Raw genomic sequence first — 19,093 nt, forward strand, 5'->3', positions numbered from 1 at the left:
GATTTCCCATCGCAATTTAAAAGAAGGGTTTTCGAACCACGACTTATATTTTGTGATATGCAATAACCAGCTAACACAGTGTTAATTTCATGGAAATTTCTGTTGACATGCTTCTGGCAATCAGGATATTACATACCATATTTTAATGCTGTTTGATCTGGTAACAGTTATATCTTTTGTTGGTAAGATTTTGTTGGTGATATTTAGGAAATATCAACTAGACCGTGGATAATTTTGGACTGAGTGTCCATAAAATGGATAGATTTTAGGAAAAATCAACCAAGTCTTTGGACGAACAGACCAGTGGCTGCATCTGTCCTAGACTAAGGCTTAGTCTATGAATATATCTAATTTTGATAGTAACAAACAAGCCCAGTTATATTGAAAAGGAGCCCTAGGGAGACCTGAACCTGAGGAAATCTAGACTTGCTTTATTTAGGGCTTTAGCACTGCAGAGAGGGCTTGGCAGTAGGGAAATTAATGTGGTTCAGGAACTGTGAGACAGACTACGTCTGTCCCTGCAATATCTGACATATTACCAACACGGCAGTGTTATTACATACCTAACTATCAACTACAGCCATGGCAGCAGTGCTTAAAGTAAACTGCATCCTGTTTCATGACTGCCAAGTTAAAAGTGGAATGACTTCGTCATATCCTTGAGTGTTTCGTTGGATTTTGCCAAATATGAACAATCTGCATTTCGATTTCAGAAACCAGGAAAGTCATTAATTCTTCACCGTATGTTTTTGCCATGTGTACACCTGACATCCTAAACTAATGTTTGTATCTAGTTCGTCCTGGTTGGTCATGATTATGTACAAGTGTGGCTGATGAAGAAATAGTTACAAGAAACTCTCATTGTTTACCATGCCAGCAGTGGGGTAGAAGTAGTCTGTCTCACAGTCCCTGAGCCACATTATAGTCCCTACTACCTAGCCCTCAGTGCAATGCTAAAACTTTAAATGAAGCAAGTCTAGATTTCCCCAGGCCCTGAATCTGCCAACTCAATGGGGTTCCTTTTCAATTTACCGGTAAATGGGTTTATTTGTTACCATCAATATTATATGTATTCAGGGGCTAAGGACCCGTGAAGATCCGGGTTAGAATATTGATCTTCAGTAACCCATGCTTGTTGTAAGAGGCGACTAACGGGATCGGGTGGTCAGGCTCGCTGATTTGGTTGACACATGTCATCGATTCCCAATTGCGCAGATCGATGCCCATGCTGTTGATCACTGGAATGTCTGGTCCAGACTCCATTATTTACAGACCGCCGCCACATAGCTGGAATATTGCTGAGTGCGGCGTAAACCTAAACTCACTCACTCACTCACTCACACTCAGGGGCTAAGCATTAGTCTCGGTAGAACTAATCGTCTGCCTACCATAGGTCAGTGTATAAATAAAATAAGCCAAAAACCCAGCCTGACATCAGGGCTGGTAACTTCAAAATGTTACCAGCCCAAAATGGCTTTAACCAGACCAAATATGGTGAATTTATTCAGATGTATGGACAATTTAAAAATTTACCAGACCATTCGGCTGGCTAGCTGTAAATTTAGACGGTCCGTCAGAAATCTAGTGGGACGGGCCCTATTTCATACACTGGTTCCATTCCAAACAGTGTTTGAAATCGTTTTTTCTGGTGTCATCTGGTACAGCATTGGTGCAATTCTGTTTGAAACGCTCACTCACAGTCATAAATAAGATTAATTTATTCATTATCAGAGCTATTACTTGCTTGTATCAAGTGACATTTCCATACCATTTCTGAATGTAGACTGGCATACACAGCCTACAGTAATAATATTTGATTGATCTGCATTAATCAGTATCTATTCCCAAACCATTTCTACATTTACATAAAATTCATTTGAAGGTTGATTCAGGTGTGAATCCACCATTCCTTTGTAGGGTGTGTGGTAGTGAAGGTGAAATTGTCAGACTAGATTCCGAGATTGATGATTTTATGTTTGTGTAATAAATACAATGATATTATTCCTGTGGAACAAAAGATTCTCCAGAGTCCATGATTTTAAAAAGGGAATAGGGGTGAACATGTAAAAGTGGATCCATGATTGTAAATGTGATCTCATTTTATCCATCACCAAGTACATCAGATCTCCATCAAAATGGTAGAACTCTCCACCCAAACTCTGTGAGCAGACTACTGCATCTCACACGCACATTCACAGAAATAGCTGGCATTCCTGGTCCTCTAAATAATGGGTGACCCAGTGCAGCTTACTGGCATCACATTTGACGTTGGCATTTTGGTTTGTGGGTCAAGGTCATGCTAGGAACTTTCGTCATGTTTATAATGTGCATGTGAAAAAAGTTAGCAACTGGCAGCTACACATGCTGTAGAACCTTAGGGCAGTTGGAATATGTTGTACTGGTAGGTTTGATCAACCATGCAAGGTGAAGATGAACAACTCGTTTCCAAACAGGATCTAAAAATACATGGACTTCAACACTTATGAAAGTAGCAAGGTGTCATTGTCATGCTTATATGCAACATCCCAGCCTCCATGTTTTTGGACTAGTCGAACAACCTGTTTCACTTACGGACCGTTCATAATTTATGGCTAGGGGTGGTGATGATGATTTTTATGGAGAAGCATGTACTATGTAAATGACCCGCCCTAATATTTATGCACAAAATAAGTGGAACCCCCCTCCCCCCCATGTTATGTGCAAAATCAATTTTAACACACACACACACACCCCTTTCCCATGATTTCTGAGCATAATTTTAAACATTATTTTGTGTACAAGATTGCTAATCCCCCCTTGTACGTGCCATTAATTGTGAATGCTCCCTTGGACTGATATTTTATCACATTCATGGCTATGCTATACAAATACAAGCAAAACAAAATGTCTGTATCGCGCATGGAAATATAATTTGCTTTAATATCCAATATCGAGGATCTTTTCAACTTTTTTCATGAAAGATTAGCAAGTTGAATATATGTGTGAATTCTGGTGATGTGCCTAAGATTAATAGGGAGTAGGGAAAGTATTTCAGGGACTGTGAGACAGACTACATTTTCGACTTGTCGACCTGTAATTATTAGTCCTATTTCTGGTCAACTGCAGGCCCCAGATACATTAGCTATAACCTGTTGCAGTGAATAATATGAATGAGCAGTTCATCTCACTGATCACTGTAACATATGGATGTATAAGCTGATGCAGTACGTGAGATCAGCGCACCAGATGCAAACTAGAGGTCACCTGACACAGCATATTTAGCAGGGCTCGACATTCATGCTATCCCACTGGCCCGGGTCTAGTAAAATGTTGACAGGACCAGTGCAACTTTGATAAGTGCTATCCCGACGGTCTAGTAGATATTTAAGGCTGTCGATAAGAGTCCCTTAGCAGGACCAGTAAGAATCTGTAACATGTGTAAGGACCAGTGATTTTTAAAAGTTACTGGTCCTGTGGTCTTGTTTGGGAATTAAGGTGAATGTCAAGCCCTTTTTAGCAGAATTATACGTAGAAAATCTTTTCTCATTGTCAGGGATAGAAATGCAACAAATGTATTATGAAGAGAATGGACGCAGAAAAAAGTTTCACTGCGCCCATAGGGATGCACTATAGTATTCAATATTAGGGCTGCAACGAATACACTATGTGGCGAATATGATACGTATCATGAATATTGGGTAACAAATACGAAGAATTATTCACGAATACAATATTGTAGTTAAGTTATTGCTGTACAATATGGAATGTCCATGTTGACAGTTTTGATTTGTCACAGCAATAACCAGTGATCTCATGACACTCAAATTTGGTATGTAATAGTTATAGATGACAGTACCATGTGTGGCCTTGGCAAACTCACATGACTTGCGCTACGGCATATTCAATTCTTGCATATCTGACTTTCCAAAAGTACACAAGGGTTCAAGTAAAACATGCTCCCTTAAAAAAAAATCGTTAATATTCGGTTCTGGTGACCACGAATAACGAGTTGAATTCATGAAGGGCTATGGTTTGATTCACCGAATATGCGAGTGAATCGTTACACCCTTTCCAATATTATTATATTATGTAGGGATAGAAATGTAATATTTTCAAAGGGTGCCGTAGGGCACCTGTAAACTTGAGAGCAGGATTTCTGGAACACTATGAAGACTGCAATAATTGTTTGTAACACATCCAGTATGCGAAATAGTTTCCAAATTTTGCTAACAAGCCGGGCTAACTATGCCTGAAAGTTTAACTAGCCCACAAAATAATTCACTGGTCCGAAATTTGAATGTAGACACGATTTTCATCATTAAGCTGCTAATATGATGAACATTTTTATCAGGCCATAATACATCATGATTAATAAGTGTATTATAACTTAACGAGTCGGAGAGTGGGATATATCTACAAAAAGACCCCATGAAATTCACTAGCCAGTCGGGCCATGACTGTTGAGATTTACTGGCCCGACTGGATTTTTACTAGCCACAAGTTAGCGGGCCAGTGGCTATTTCGCACACTGTACACTTCTTTTGTCCTGGGCCCAGAACCTTACTCACAAACTGTGTCATCATCCAAAATAGGATTTCCTGTCGTGCATTATCGGCATTTAAAATGTCCACAGCCATGTTAAACTAATTGAGAGTGCCAATTATATATAGTTTCCTGGGTGTAAAAATAGGTTTTAAATCCTTTGAATTGGTCAAAATCACACATTGTATTAAATAAGTCATGGTGAGTATTATTTGTATCAGTTTCCGCCAGCCGCCAGGGCACTATGAAAGTTTTTCATACGTGCTATCTCAATATTTACCGACAGTGCCATGATCACTGATTGGTTAAAAATGCCAAACCGATTTGACCCAAATATCTGTAAAATATATTAGCAGTAGTTGTGGATTGTATGCATTTGGACATCATACACTTTCAGACTGCCGTGTTGATTCATCATCTCGCTATTTCAAGGAGTCTGACGTCGTACAGACGTAGTAAGTACTCAGTTGATGGCTTGTTTTCACAATAAACTTGTCTTTTATGAGTGAGTGACATGTTTTACTATTTATGTTATTAGCATGAAAACTATGAATGTTTCTTAAGCATCCAAAAACCCATTATGTAAGGATTCTCCATGAATAGTATTTGTACCCATAAGAATGGCCAGTAAATACTCATTATCTCTGATGATTATCAGACTGTACAGCGTATTGTATTACTGTTCGCTTTACCTGCAATCAGCTGATAATTGCACTAATTACCTGTTCATTACCCTTTTGAGATTACTGGGTAATTAGTTTCACTGTTAGGTTGTCAGTGATTATACTGAAATGAGTGATGAAAATCAGTTTTCAAAATCTTTTCTTACACTTTTAAGTTGTGGTGTTCCGATGATCAAAAATAATCGAAAATCGATCGAAAGAAAGATTAAAAATAATTATCGATTGTGAAAACATATTTTCGATTAATCAGAATTTTGTTGTTTTAGTATAACACACTTGAATGAAGTAAACTAACCATTAAATTTGACGAATATTCACGAACAAACATGCGCTCAACAGCGTAAAGCTATGCGCATTGTACTCATTGTTTCGTATTTCATGACTATGGTAAATATTACTGTAACCTGTCTATGAATAAATTTTGCATCTATCGTCAACCTATTGAGATATACTGATAAATATTTGTTGTAAAAATAAACAGTATAATTACATTAACATTAGGGACTGTTCATAATTTATGGCTAGGGGGGTGATGATGATTTTTATGGAGAAGCATGTACAATGTGAATGACCCCCCCCCAAAAAAAAAAAATTATGTACAAAATAAGTGACCCCCCTGTTTGTCATGTACAATTTCAATGAACCCCCTCCCTTCCCATAATTTCTAAGCATTATTTTAAACATATTTTGATGTACAAAATTGCTGACACCCCCCACCCCCCGTAGTACGTGTGTACAAAATTGCCGACTCCACCTAGCTCCCCAGAACAAAATGGGTGACCCCACACCACCACCCCAAACACACATCCCCTTTAAAATCATCATTACACCCTCCCACCCAGTAAGAACATACTCCAGAAATTATAAAATTAAACCCGCCGTGATGTTGCTGGAATATTGCTAAAAGCGGCGTAAAACCAAACGCAGTCAGTCAGTGTAGAATTAAAAGTGACATCTATACATTCTAATGGTGTGAGTAATGACAAAATCATTTTATGATTTAACTTCATGGGTAAACAGTTGATAACAACTTATCATTGTTGTATCACTGGAATTGGCAAAATCTTACCAAATGTTGAGTAGTGTATAAGACGATAAAACTTTGCAGAAGAGTGTTAATTGAATTGCAGACTGGCCAAATACTTTCGTCTGTCTTTGAATCATATCAAGTCATAGCTTACAAATGGAAGCAATATATTTTATCCTTATTTCTTATAACCGTGAAGAACATGTAACATATGTTATATTTGGGATTACACTTTCTCATAGACTAACATGTCTCTGAAATGAACATATTTACAGATAAAACAGTTCATATTAAAAAAAATAGAATATGATGAAAAGGAGCCCTGAGACTTTCTTCATTTTCAGAAACTGTGGAAATCTAGACTTGACACATATTCTAGAAGACCTTTGAAGGTCCGGATTAGAATATTGGCCTTCAGTAACCCATGCTTGTCGTAAGAAGCGATTAACGGGGATCGGGTGGTCAGGTTCGTTGACCTGGTTGACACAAGTTATCGGTTCCCAATTGCGCAGATCAATGCTCATGCTGTTGATCACTGGATTGTCTGATCCAGACTCGATTATTTACAGACCGCTGCCATATAGCTGGAACATTGCTGAGTGCGGCGTAAAACTAAACTCACTCACTCACACATTTTAGATTTGCATGGGCATTCTTGGATATATTTGTTTCAGGGTCTGTTTGACAGACCACCTTTCTCAGTAAAGTACTGATTCTAGTACTTTTGTTGGGTTGAGTCCCATCTGGGATTCGAACCCACACCCTTAGAGTCAGGCACCTAATTGCCAGCACACAATGTCAGATGCCTAATCCACTCAGCTACTGCAGCTTCCACAAAAATGGAAGTCGGACAGCACGTAATCTAGACAGACTTTGTGTACCCCTCTGATAAATGTATATTGGACATACAGTGATAAATCAGTGCACCAATGTCCAAGGCGTTTCTTTGTGCTATCAATTAAGCAATTATCTCTGCATGACATAATGGCAGTATTACATGACTGTAAAACAATGGAAGTACCTTGTCAGCAATGGGAATCGTCATACATAATCATGATAATTAATTAATAAGAGTACAAGGATTGAGCCAATTCTCCGACGACGCTGATATTCGGAACCATGTCTGCAACAAATGTTCGTATCACTCCCAAATTGGAATGTTAACTGATGTTATCACCATGTAGGGGTGCTGTGCACTGATAACTGAACCAGTAATGTTAGATGTGTTCTGGCTTAGTTTACTGTCATTACATCAAGTGCAATGTTAATACACTCTGACTTAAAATGAAAACTGAGAAAAAACAATTTTTGAAATAACTAAAGGTTTTTTCCCCAGTTTAGCTCAAACAGACAGATACTTGGAAATCATTCATGAATCCCAGTATTAAATTTTTTTTTTTTTATCACTTTATTTCTTTTTGATGGGTACACAATTGTTGCATTTGTGGTACATAAATATACAAAGTATGAACACGAGTGGTAGATAATCAGTAAGCTAGAAGAATACATTGTTATTGTAATTTATGTGAAAAGGTTATGGCAAGATGACCAAAAGGTGAAGGATTTACCATAGTTGCAGTGCGAAAAGGCAGTACATTTGTCAATTTCATACAGGGTGTGTAGGTAGTTCCTTAATCCAGGAAACTGCGGATGTGAATTAGAACATCTCTTTGCATATATATATAGTATTTTGTTGCGATGATAATCAGGTCTAATACATAATTTCGTTTTTCTTTATATCCAAAGATGATATGTTTTGCATCCAGAATTAATCTTGTGCCTGAATTTTGTTCAATCCAGGCTTTTAGTTGGTGCCACAACGTTTTCACATGTACACACTCACAAAATATGTGGATAATTGATTCGATTGTAGCATTACAAAATGTACAAGAAGCAGATTGTGTCAGATTATAGTTAAATAAATCCTTGTTTGTTGTAATGATTCTTTGGTCAATTTTATATTGAAGCCATCTGAATTGTGTATTACAAGTTGTTCTGAAAGGTACATAGTTACAAACTTTCCAGAGTTGTTCTGATATATCTACGTTGATATCACTATCCCATTTAAGCTGGCTGTTTAGCTTTTCTTTTAATGTATGTTTCCGTATCAAGATAGAATAGAAAATCTTGCATCCTTTACATTCTTTGTAAAGAATATGTATAATTATTATTATTAATATCAATAGTATCAATTATTACTGTTTGAATATTTCAATGTTAAATAAGGCACTTATTTAAACATACTAAATCACTCAACTGTTGTTATTACTAAGTGTTTCTGTGCAAATTTATGAAATACATGATATTAAAATCAGTTTGTCAAACAGAGATATTTTAATTCTGATACAGACATATTTACATGTCAAAAGTGGAACAGTATACATTACACATTACTTTACATTTTTTTAAATGAGAATTTTGTCTAAATATTGAAAATGCTCCCTATCTAATCAAACACTTATCTATATGATTTACATATTCATACTGCATACGCTGAACAAGCATGAAAACTGCAGAGATTTGTTGTTTCAAGTCTAAGTGCTCGATTGTTACACGAGACCTATAGCAAACTTAGCTAAATAGTTGCTTGAGTACAAGGGTGGTATGTGTTATGTTTACCAAGGGGAGGCCTGTATTAATGTGTTATATTTTCTTGGTATGATGTTGTCTTGTGAGATGCAAGTGAAGGACATTCTCGTGAGGCATGTTGATCCTCTCCATGATCTGGTACTGACTAGAAGCTATTATTTTCAGCATAAGCCTAAGATTAGAAACACAATCTTTTGAGGAAAATTATGCCCTGTCTCTTAAGATAAATCACCTCAGTTGAAGCTGGTAGTATTAACCCTAGCTGTGCTGATTGGATGCAGACTGCCAGTAAATGTGTGTAGATGCAGATGTACCATCTGAAATACAGAACATGTTGACTTGTTGCTCAGAAACAACAATTGGCCCAGTGGTTAAAGTAATTGCTTTTCACTCCAGGAACCAGGTTTTATTCTCAACATGGTTAAAAATCTATGTGGTAAAATTTTCAAATGGGGAATATTTTACGGTAACAGTATTCATATATTCAAAGGGTTTTGTTGTATTGAAACAAAGTAATATTCACATGCCAAATAGGGATGCAACGAATCAGTTTGATTCATCGGAAATCGAATCTGACACCTTAGTTTTGATAACCATTATCACTATTTCGTTTTGATATTTGAATGCCAATTTAAATTATTTCCCCACAGCCAGAACGTAATTTTGACTCCAACTCGAGCAGTTTCAAGCACTGAAATAAGGCAAACCGTGATTGGTTGACGCCTGGCTAATTATCCAATGAGAATTGTTGTTAGCAGAGATCGCCAAGTTGACTATGGATTTCACGCTAAAAGGTCTACTCTGAGAGTTAAATGAAATCTGATCTTTTTACTTGTATGAAGAATCGAAACGAAAATGATCGAATCGAGGGTCCAATAACGAAAATCAAATCGAATCGAGGTCTGGGTGAATCATTGCAGCCCTAATGGCAAACAATGCTCTCAGCCTTGTGAACTGGACAGTGAAACAGTACGCTTACTACAGTCAATATCCCACCACTTCCATTTTCAAAGTAATGTAATGCATACACATGACATGGGCTAATTATTTTATTTAAGTTAATTTATTTCTTTTTTATATCTAAAATATACTCATGTATAGTGTTAATTTATCTCTCACATGAAGTCACTACCCCTTTCTGCACACACACTGATAGTGACTGAAGCCAAACCTACCACCTCATGTTATGTATAGTCTGCCATAAGTACTATAATATTCTGACTGGCCTGTGGAACAGATGAAACTGTTTGGTGGAATTGTTGATGCTGTAATCACAGCTCATTATCATCATTCTGAACACATCATAGGCAGCATCACATTGACACATCAAGGGTTAAGCCTGTTTCACTGTAGCAGTAATGCATAGTGATGCAATGGAGCTCTGCTTGCATACTCCCTACAGTGCACCCTCTGTGATGGAGATGAGCAAGTGATGTTACGAGTTGTCCAACAAGGCGCCCTGTATAGTCAAAGAACGGTGCCAACCAAAACTTGCTGATGCAGCTGTGTGTGTTTAAAGCGATACCATGCAGTATTTTGGGAACATTAATTAGTGGGTCTAATTACAGCATTTAAGGTAATTATAGACTGGTATTCCGATATAATGTCAGATTGTTGTGTTCACGCCCACTATTGTTTTACTGAGAAGCTGACCTGGATTGTTTCCTGGGTGGGTACCATTTCAAAGTTTTCACTTCGTTTACTCAGTTTGGGTAAGTCAAACATTTTTGTACACATTTATACATGTATATGGTATGTGATCCATAGTCTGTGAACACTATTGTGATTGCTTTTATTATATTCATAATTATATATATTTTCTCCAAATGAATACTTTTGAATATTATTGACGATGTGTGAGGTGAGGTGAAATTGTGTTTTACGTCGTACTTGAGAATATTTCGCTCATATGACGACGTGCATGCGTGTGTATGTGTATGTGCGGCTGCTTGTACTAGCCCAGACTTAAGCTGGTTTTATAGTGCTAGCCCACTGAGATACCATGCCGCAGTGAAGCATGAATAACCCACTCAGACACATTATACTGACTCCCGAACCGACCAGTCCTTGTTGTACCCATTAATGCCGAGCGTCAGGCAGGGACAAACAAGTACCATATTTTAACGTCTTTTGGTATGACGCGGTTGGGGATCGAACCAACGACCTTCCGCTCTCTGGGCTGACGCTCTAACCACTACACCACGGAGGCGGTGACGATGTGTGACCATAATGATGATGACATATTCTCATGGAAATGAACAAGGGAAAACATGAAAGTACAAGCAGGGGTGGAAATAACCCATTGCCCAACGTCCGAGGCCAGTGTTTTTTTCTGTCGGGCAAGCAAATTCGTATATCACACTGTACCGGCGTCCAGTTGACTTTCCAATGTTAATTATGTTGTTTTTTTAAAAATCAACAAGAAATTGGCCAGTATTGTGGAAAAATTATCAGGGCAAGTGATTTCACATGTGCCACTGTACCCGGAGTACACTAGCAATTTTAAAGTTATTTCCACCCCTGACAAGTGTTCCATTATTTATTTCCAGATTTTCACCCACAATGCAATCTAAAGCATGACAAGAAACCCAGAAAAGAGTATGGGGACACTTGCACTTTCAAGTGGTCCATGAGTACATATATTTTTGTAATGCGATTGCAGTATAAGTTTTTAGCTGGAATTGAGTGAGTGAGAGTGAATGAGTTTGGTTTTACCCCACTTTGAGCAATATTCTAGCAATATCGAGAAAGGGACACCAGAAAAGGGCTTCCCACATTGTATCCCACATTCACAGATTGTATCCATGTGGGGAATCGAATCCAGATCTTGGCGTTGGTGAGCGAATGCTTTAACCACTCAGCTACCCCACCACACCTCGACTTGAATTGGACCTGTGATGGTCCGGGTTAGAATATTGATCTTCAGTAACCCATGCATGTCGTACGAGGTGACTATCGGGATCGGATGGTCAGGCTCACTGACTTGGTTGACACATGTCATCGGTTCCCAATTGCGCAGATCGATGCTCATGCTGTTGATCACTGGATTGTCGGGTCCAGACTCGATTATTTACAGACCGCCACCATATAGCTAGAATATTGCTGAGTGCGGCATAAAACTAAACTCATTCACTCACTCCCTTGAATTGAGGGGTATATGGCCTGATGAACCTTTCATGTCAACCTATTGACGCTGTGCCAGTAGGGCTCACATACCAGGTACATCAAACCATCAGTTTGATCTTGCCAGGACTTTTTGTCCTGAATGTCTGTAACGGCAGCTGGTGACCTGTTTCACAGACTTCTTGACATCCAGAGTTATTGCCCTTGCATTACCTTGATTACGATTGGGTATTCTTTGTTGGATTTGTTGAACTGCATTGATACTGATAGGTATACTGTTCCAGGACGATGTATTCATATCATTGTTAGTTGGTAAGCAGTTTGTCTTCAAATTCCCAATAGGATGGAGGCAGTTTGTTCCTTCTCTGTAGTGAGTGAGTGAGTTTAGTTTTATGCCGCTTTTAGCAATATTCCAGCAATATCACAGCGGGGGACACCAGTAATGGGTTTCACACATTGCCCCATGTGGGGAATCGAACCTGGGTCTTCGGTATGACACGGAACACTCTACCCTCTAGGCTACCCCAACGCCCCTACCCTCTCTGTAAGCTGGGTTGTCCTGTCTTATGCAAAATAAGATAATAGATTTAGAAGCTAGGGTCTCTGGACCCTCTGTTATTTTTAACAAATATAGTACTAACATCCCGTCAGTGACAATCCCTTGATGACAGATTTTGCATTACAGTCATCAGTGGCTTCAAATACCATAGCAGCTAAACTCCCACCCCTCATGGTCCATCAATTTATCAATTTCCCAAAATCTGTATTCCTATAAGATATTCACAAAGGAAGCGTTTTTAGACAGCTTAGGTTTTGTCCAGTATGAATCTCAGTATGACAAAACGCAGAAAATATTTTACAGCACGGTGCAGATACAAGTTAGTGCCAAACGGTTGTGATTGTCAAGTAGTCCTTTCTGTCATCTCGAGTCATTTTGCATAACAAATGTCACAACTCACATTGAGAGGTATTTGTGAAACTGCACAATACAGATTTCAGAGGTCATACATGAATGATGCATTGAAGTATGAACATGATTATGTTAATGACGCTGTTTAAGCAGCTAAGCGGCTTATCATGACACACTAACTTCAGACAAGTTGTTGTGTTACCTGTTGGTTAGGTGAGATGAGCTCCAGTTCTGGATAGCACTGCGGTTAACTGAATACCTCGGCTAGCTTAGTGACGCTGTTTAAGCAGCTAAGCGGCTTATATATGTATGTTACCTAGTTAGGTGAGATGAGCTCCAGTTCTGGATAGCACTGCGGTTGACTGAATACCTCGGCTAGCTATATATGTATGTATTTAGTTTACTCATCTGGTTAAATAATTTAATGTTCATAGTCCTTGAGCATGTCTGGACCAATCACAGTGTGGTTTGATCTTAAACTGCTAGACAGATTATGGTGTTTATTGCCATGGCAGTAGAAGTCATTTATTTTAATAACAGACTGTTCAATTGGACATCTGTTGAATCTGCTGTTACATTTACACAGATATATCTATGCTGCAAGTCAGTGACTATTCACTTTTCAGTGAGTGAGTGAGTATGGTTTTACGCCGCTTTCAGCAATATTCCAGCAATATCACAGCAGGGGACACCAGAAATGGGCTTCACACAGTGTACCCATGTGGGGAATCAAACCCGGGTCTTTGTGTGATGAGCGGACGCTTTAACCACTAGGCTACCCCACAGCCCCTAGTCACTTTTCAGTAACCTGTGGTTCTTTTAAGTCCTCTTTCTGAAATATGTTTTTAGCAACTTGTTGTAAAGCTTTGTACAATAATATTTATGGATTTTAACTACAGAAAGAAGATACGAAGAAATGTTAAGCTGAGGCTTTGACAAAAATTACAAGACTGAAATACATTATGTATATAAATTAAATGTTATGTTAATAGTTAAAAACCTTTAGGATTTATGATATGATGCTTTAAATAGTTATTACAGCAATTCCTTTTACAAAACTTTTTTTGGGGATTAATGGCTAAAGAATTCCTTAGGACTTATTTAAAAATATTTATTTAAAAATTATTTATTTATCTAAACCTAGTTGTAGATTCTCTACATGCTGTGTTATGTAAAGTGTTCTAAAGGCTGAATTGATTGGGTTGGATACTCAGGTGTGTGGATCGTTAAGATCCTGTCAGGTGTTGCTGAAGTTATACCTGATCACCATTTGAATACACAGCCTTCAACCATTACTGCTACCTCTATTTAAACATTAATAGTGTGTGATGGTCGAAAGTAGTCGATGAGTCATTATGCGTTCCTATTGATATATTTGATCTGTGTTGTCAGTGCCCATTGAACTACTGTCCCTGTGTATGGTAACACCTGACAGTAGTATGCGTATTGGATATGGACCCACAGTCACGTTTATTTCTGGAAGTTGAGCTGATTCAAGGGCATTAGGCCACGATTGAGCCCCACATGCGAAAATAATGGTGACTTTGAAGACAATTTCCCACTTAAAACAAAGTCTCATTTGAAATATATGCAAAGCTTATGTCCACCCTATATACACATGCACAGAGTGGAGGGTCATTTAATATTTTGGTTGAAGTCTACAGAGTTTCTTTCTCTGTGATCATGTGTTTTTACATTTACATCCTCAGAGTGTGTACATCATATTGTCTCTTTTCTGAAGAGATGCTTTTTTGCATTTAACTACCAACAATCATAATCAGTTATGACTCAAACACGGCTGTCCAGGGAGTGAAATAGTGCCCTGGCAACGTAAATATTGAAATGGCTCGGATGAAATATGTTCAGTGTGCCCTGGTGGCACGACTCAAATTATAAAAATAATACACACCATGATTCATTTAATGGAAACTGCTGTAAATTTGACCAAATGAAATGATTCAAAACCTATTTTTGCAACCATCAAACTAATGGCACTCTTAATATCACAGTTTAACATGGGCATGGTCATTTGGTGTAGCTATCAGGAAATGATGAAATTTTCCTGTTTTTTTGTTTGTTTGTTTTTGTTAATGAAAAACATAATGAAATCAAACATGTAGTTCTTTTGGGGTACCTATCAGTAAATACTGTTTGGGGATGGGGATATGAAATTTCACATCTTGAAAGGATTACTACTTAACTAGTATGTTAGGAACATAAAATTCCTTGTGTCTTTAAGATAAATTCAATCATGACTTGGAACAAGCTTGTAGTGGTTATTAAAGGTAACTTACAAGACCAACCTTGTGAAATATATTGTTAATGCAAAAAGTGTACCATTATTGTTTGTGTTCGACTATGAGAAAACATGATCGATTGCTTGGTCGTTTAGTCACTGCGACCAATCTTCGATTATTTCAATTAATCGGACCACCACTAATCGTATCACATGTAAAATATCGGGATATGTATCGTATTGTGGCACAGTGTATCATCGCAGCCCTATTGTAATCTAGTTTATTTTTAATAGTACTCAAACTGCCCAATGTTCATGTTAATTGCAGCAAACCACAATGATATTGCATCCATTTAAGTGTAGTTGATAGAAAAAGTATATGTATATAATTTGTTTCGATAAAGTCACATTTATTCTAGCTGGACGATCACATGCCAACAAACTAATTTTGCGATGGAGATAGCGAGATCATGTGAAAGCACAACAGTGACTGGTCAAATTATTCCATACATAAAACGTATCCAGCAATACACCGAAGTGCTGCCACATAACCTTGGTTATGATTATAAATATTTTATGATTTATAGAGCAAACCTGCAATCAAAATGTCACAATGCTAGAATATATTTCTCTGGGTAAGATAATACTTTCAGATGCTTTTTTTTCCGCTCACTGCATGATACTTCATTTCTGTTATGCTATTGGGTAAGTTTTAACTAAATCACCAGTAAATCACGGGAAAAGTATGCCACCTGATTTCTATTTCAGGTTCTGTTTCCAAAACATATGCACACAAATGCATATAATACAATCGCCAGCAAAACAAAATGTACCTGGATAGGTAAATAACATTGTCTTGTGATGCCTAATTGCATCTATCGATCTATATCTAGCTAATGATTATTAATCTCTGTGGTCCCTATCAGTAGCCAGCAAAAATGTTAAGTAATAGCAAACAACGTAATCCTTACCAGGGGACCAAGCACCTTTCTCAGATGTAGTCCTGACAACCCTACATGCCACTCAAAGTCATCGGGTGTAATTGGTTCTTCAAGCTTATTATATAAGTACGCACGGGACTATCTTTGCAGATTGTTAAAATATTTATTAATTATTGTATAACTATTACTTAATTTGTATAGTGATAGCTAAACAGGAATTTGATGATTTAATTGTTCTGATAATGGATAGCTAAAGAGAATTAAGGATTGTAAAACAACCCCTTAACCATGTTAACGGTTTCATTTTGTCAGCAATAGTTTACATTGTTGATGTATATTTGCGGTGTTTGTAAAGTACGTAGAGTGATCATACGCTGAGGACGACTCTGACACTGTCTGAGTGGCTGTGGTCACATTCATGTCAAATACTGTATTGATTATGTTGATGTAATTACACGTCTGACCTTGACACATGTTGCCAGCATCTATTGAGCATCATGCAACACTGACTGCAGCTCGTGTTCGTTACATATATTTGAGTTACTTGTGTGAGCAAATCATGATTTTCATGTCATTCATTATGTAACTACTGTTTTTCCTACTCAGATTACAAAATACATGACTGGGTCAGGTGTACCGAGCCCATCCTCCAACATGACTGTTATGCAGATCTATGGGGGATTAGTGTTTAACAGTGAAGAGTGGTTGGTTACAGTTAGGATTGTTTAGTTACAATATGGAATACTATGATGACTGTATGGTTACATTGAGGATTGGTTGGTTACATTGAGGATTGGTTGGTTACATTGAGGATTGGTTGGTTACATTGATGTTTTGATGGTTACAATGTGGATTGGTTGGTTACATTGATGTTTGGATGGTTACAATGTGGATTGGTTGGTTACATTGAAGTTTTACATTGAGGTTTGATGGTTGGTGGTTACAGTGTTGACTGGTTGGTTACACAATGAAGGGAGGTTATTGTTGGGTTAGGGGATTGGTGTAGGGGATCGGTTGGATACTGTAACGCCTGGTTTGTCATTTTGTTGCCTTGCTCACTGCTCATTGTACTGTGACTACTTGTTGCTCCATTGGCCAGTGGGGTACCTTGTGGCAGCTCTCAGAGAGTGAGGATTATGTTTCTTATATGTTAATTGTGTTGTGTTATTCTGGAGACAAGAATCTCTAAAGTATAGATGATTGTTCCATATGCTGTTGGCCATTCTACCTGCTGCTCATTGTACAACATAACCCCCATTGCCCACACAGCCTGCTGCTCAACATTGTATTGGCACCCCATTGATGCTCAATGATACCCACATGGCCGCTCATTGCTCATTGTACAACAGAACCATGTTGGCTACCCCTTACTGCTCATTGGAACCACACCCTTACTGCTCATTGTACACTGCCCACAACATAACCCTGTTGGCCACACCCTTACTGCTCATTGTACAACATAACCCTGTTGGCCACACCCTTACTGCTCATTGTACAACAGAACCCTGTTGGCCACACCCTTACTGCTCATTGTACAACAGAACCCTGTTGGCCAACCCTAACCCTGCTCATTGTACAACAGAACCCTGTTGGCCCACCCTTACTTACTGCTCATTGTACAACATAACCCTGTTGGCCACACCCTTACTGCTCATTGTACAACATAACCCTGTTGGCCACACCCTTACTGCTCATTGTACAACATAACCCTGTTGGCCACACCCTTACTGCTCATTGTACAACATAACCCTGTTGGCCACACCCTTACTGCTCATTGTACAACATAACCCTGTTGGCCACACCCTTACTGCTCATTGTACAACATAACCCTGTTGGCCACACCCTTGCTCATTGTACTGCTCATTGTACAACATAACCCTGTTGGCCACACCCTTACTGCTCATTGTACAACATAACTCTGTTGGCCACACCTTTACTGCTCATTGTACAACATAACCACCATTAAGCACCAGGGCGTTTGGTTTGACCAATGTACCTACCAGTACCACCCACATAATCCCCATTGGCCAAGCCTTCTGCTGTTTAATGTACCACATAATCCCTGTTGGCCACGCCCCCCTGCTGCTCAGTGTACCACCCACATAACCCTGGCCATGCATCCTGGTGCTCGAAGTCTGTTGTGGCTAGGTTCACAGAGAATATGACACTATCTGTCACAATGTCATAGAATGTGCCAAGAATCCTGAGCAGGAAAGTAATTTGAGTTGAATTTTGTCTAAACGTAGTAAGTGGCTAGCAGTTATAAGGAAGAAGAAATAACTTGAATATCTTCTATTAACGATGACATTACTGATATTTTAGCTAACTATTTTACTGATCCTGTATGCTGGAAATAGCAATGTGTGTCGTAGTGTCCCTCGGTGTGAGGCTGTTTAACATTACACCAAGTCACATAATCACCAGGCTTAGTATTGGACTCTTGTGAAGATTATTTGCAGATTGGTTTTTCAGTTGGTCAGTGGGTGCTTGAGGCAAGGACAAATGTGTAAATGTCAAAATAGAGCTATTATTTAAGATAAATTCTTTTTAGCTTGATCCTGATGCTTAGCCATGTAAGCCACATGGAATAACAAGGGCCATGCGGTAGCCCAGTGGTTAAAGCTTTCGCTCGTCACGTCGAAGACCCAGGTTCGATTCCCCCACATAGGTACAATGTGTGAGTGAGTGTGGTTTTACGCCGCTTTTAGCAATATTCCAGCAATATCATGGCGGGGAACACCAGAATTGGGCTTCACACATAGTGCCCATGTGGGGAATCGAACCCAGGCCTTCGGCGTGACGAGCAGAAGCTTTGACCACTAGGCTACCCCACCACCCTTCAATGTGTGAAGCCCATTTCTGGTGTCCCCCACCATGACATTGCTGGAATATTGCTAAAAGGGCATAAAACTAAACTCACTCACATGGAATAACAATTTTGTCAATTGTTCATGGCGCCTCACAACCCTCAGGCATCTCTGTAATCTCTCACTTCATCCCCGCCATTACCAAATACCACATCCTGATATATAGCTCTTGGTACATCCTGTACAGTGACAAGGT

At 38.6% G+C, this 19,093-nt stretch overlaps 1 protein-coding gene across 4 annotated transcripts in view; it reads left to right on the forward strand.

Moving 5' to 3' along the window:
- LOC124259404 (plasmolipin-like) overlaps positions 1 to 19,093 on the forward strand; it is a 54,319-nt gene that overhangs the window by 12,445 nt on the left and 22,781 nt on the right. Inside the window, exon 1 of one of the 4 annotated variants that reach the window (XM_046693541.1) lies at positions 10,470 to 10,532. The exons of the other annotated variants lie outside the window; for them this stretch is intronic. The gene's annotated coding sequence lies outside the window, so the exon portion shown is untranslated. Of the gene's footprint in view, positions 1 to 10,469; positions 10,533 to 19,093 lie in introns of those variants that run through there. 4 annotated transcript variants of the gene reach the window in all.

Source organism: Haliotis rubra, unplaced genomic scaffold, assembly GCF_003918875.1.
Source record: "Haliotis rubra isolate DU_JTF1 unplaced genomic scaffold, ASM391887v1 Scf72, whole genome shotgun sequence".
NCBI lineage: Eukaryota > Metazoa > Mollusca > Gastropoda > Lepetellida > Haliotidae > Haliotis > Haliotis rubra.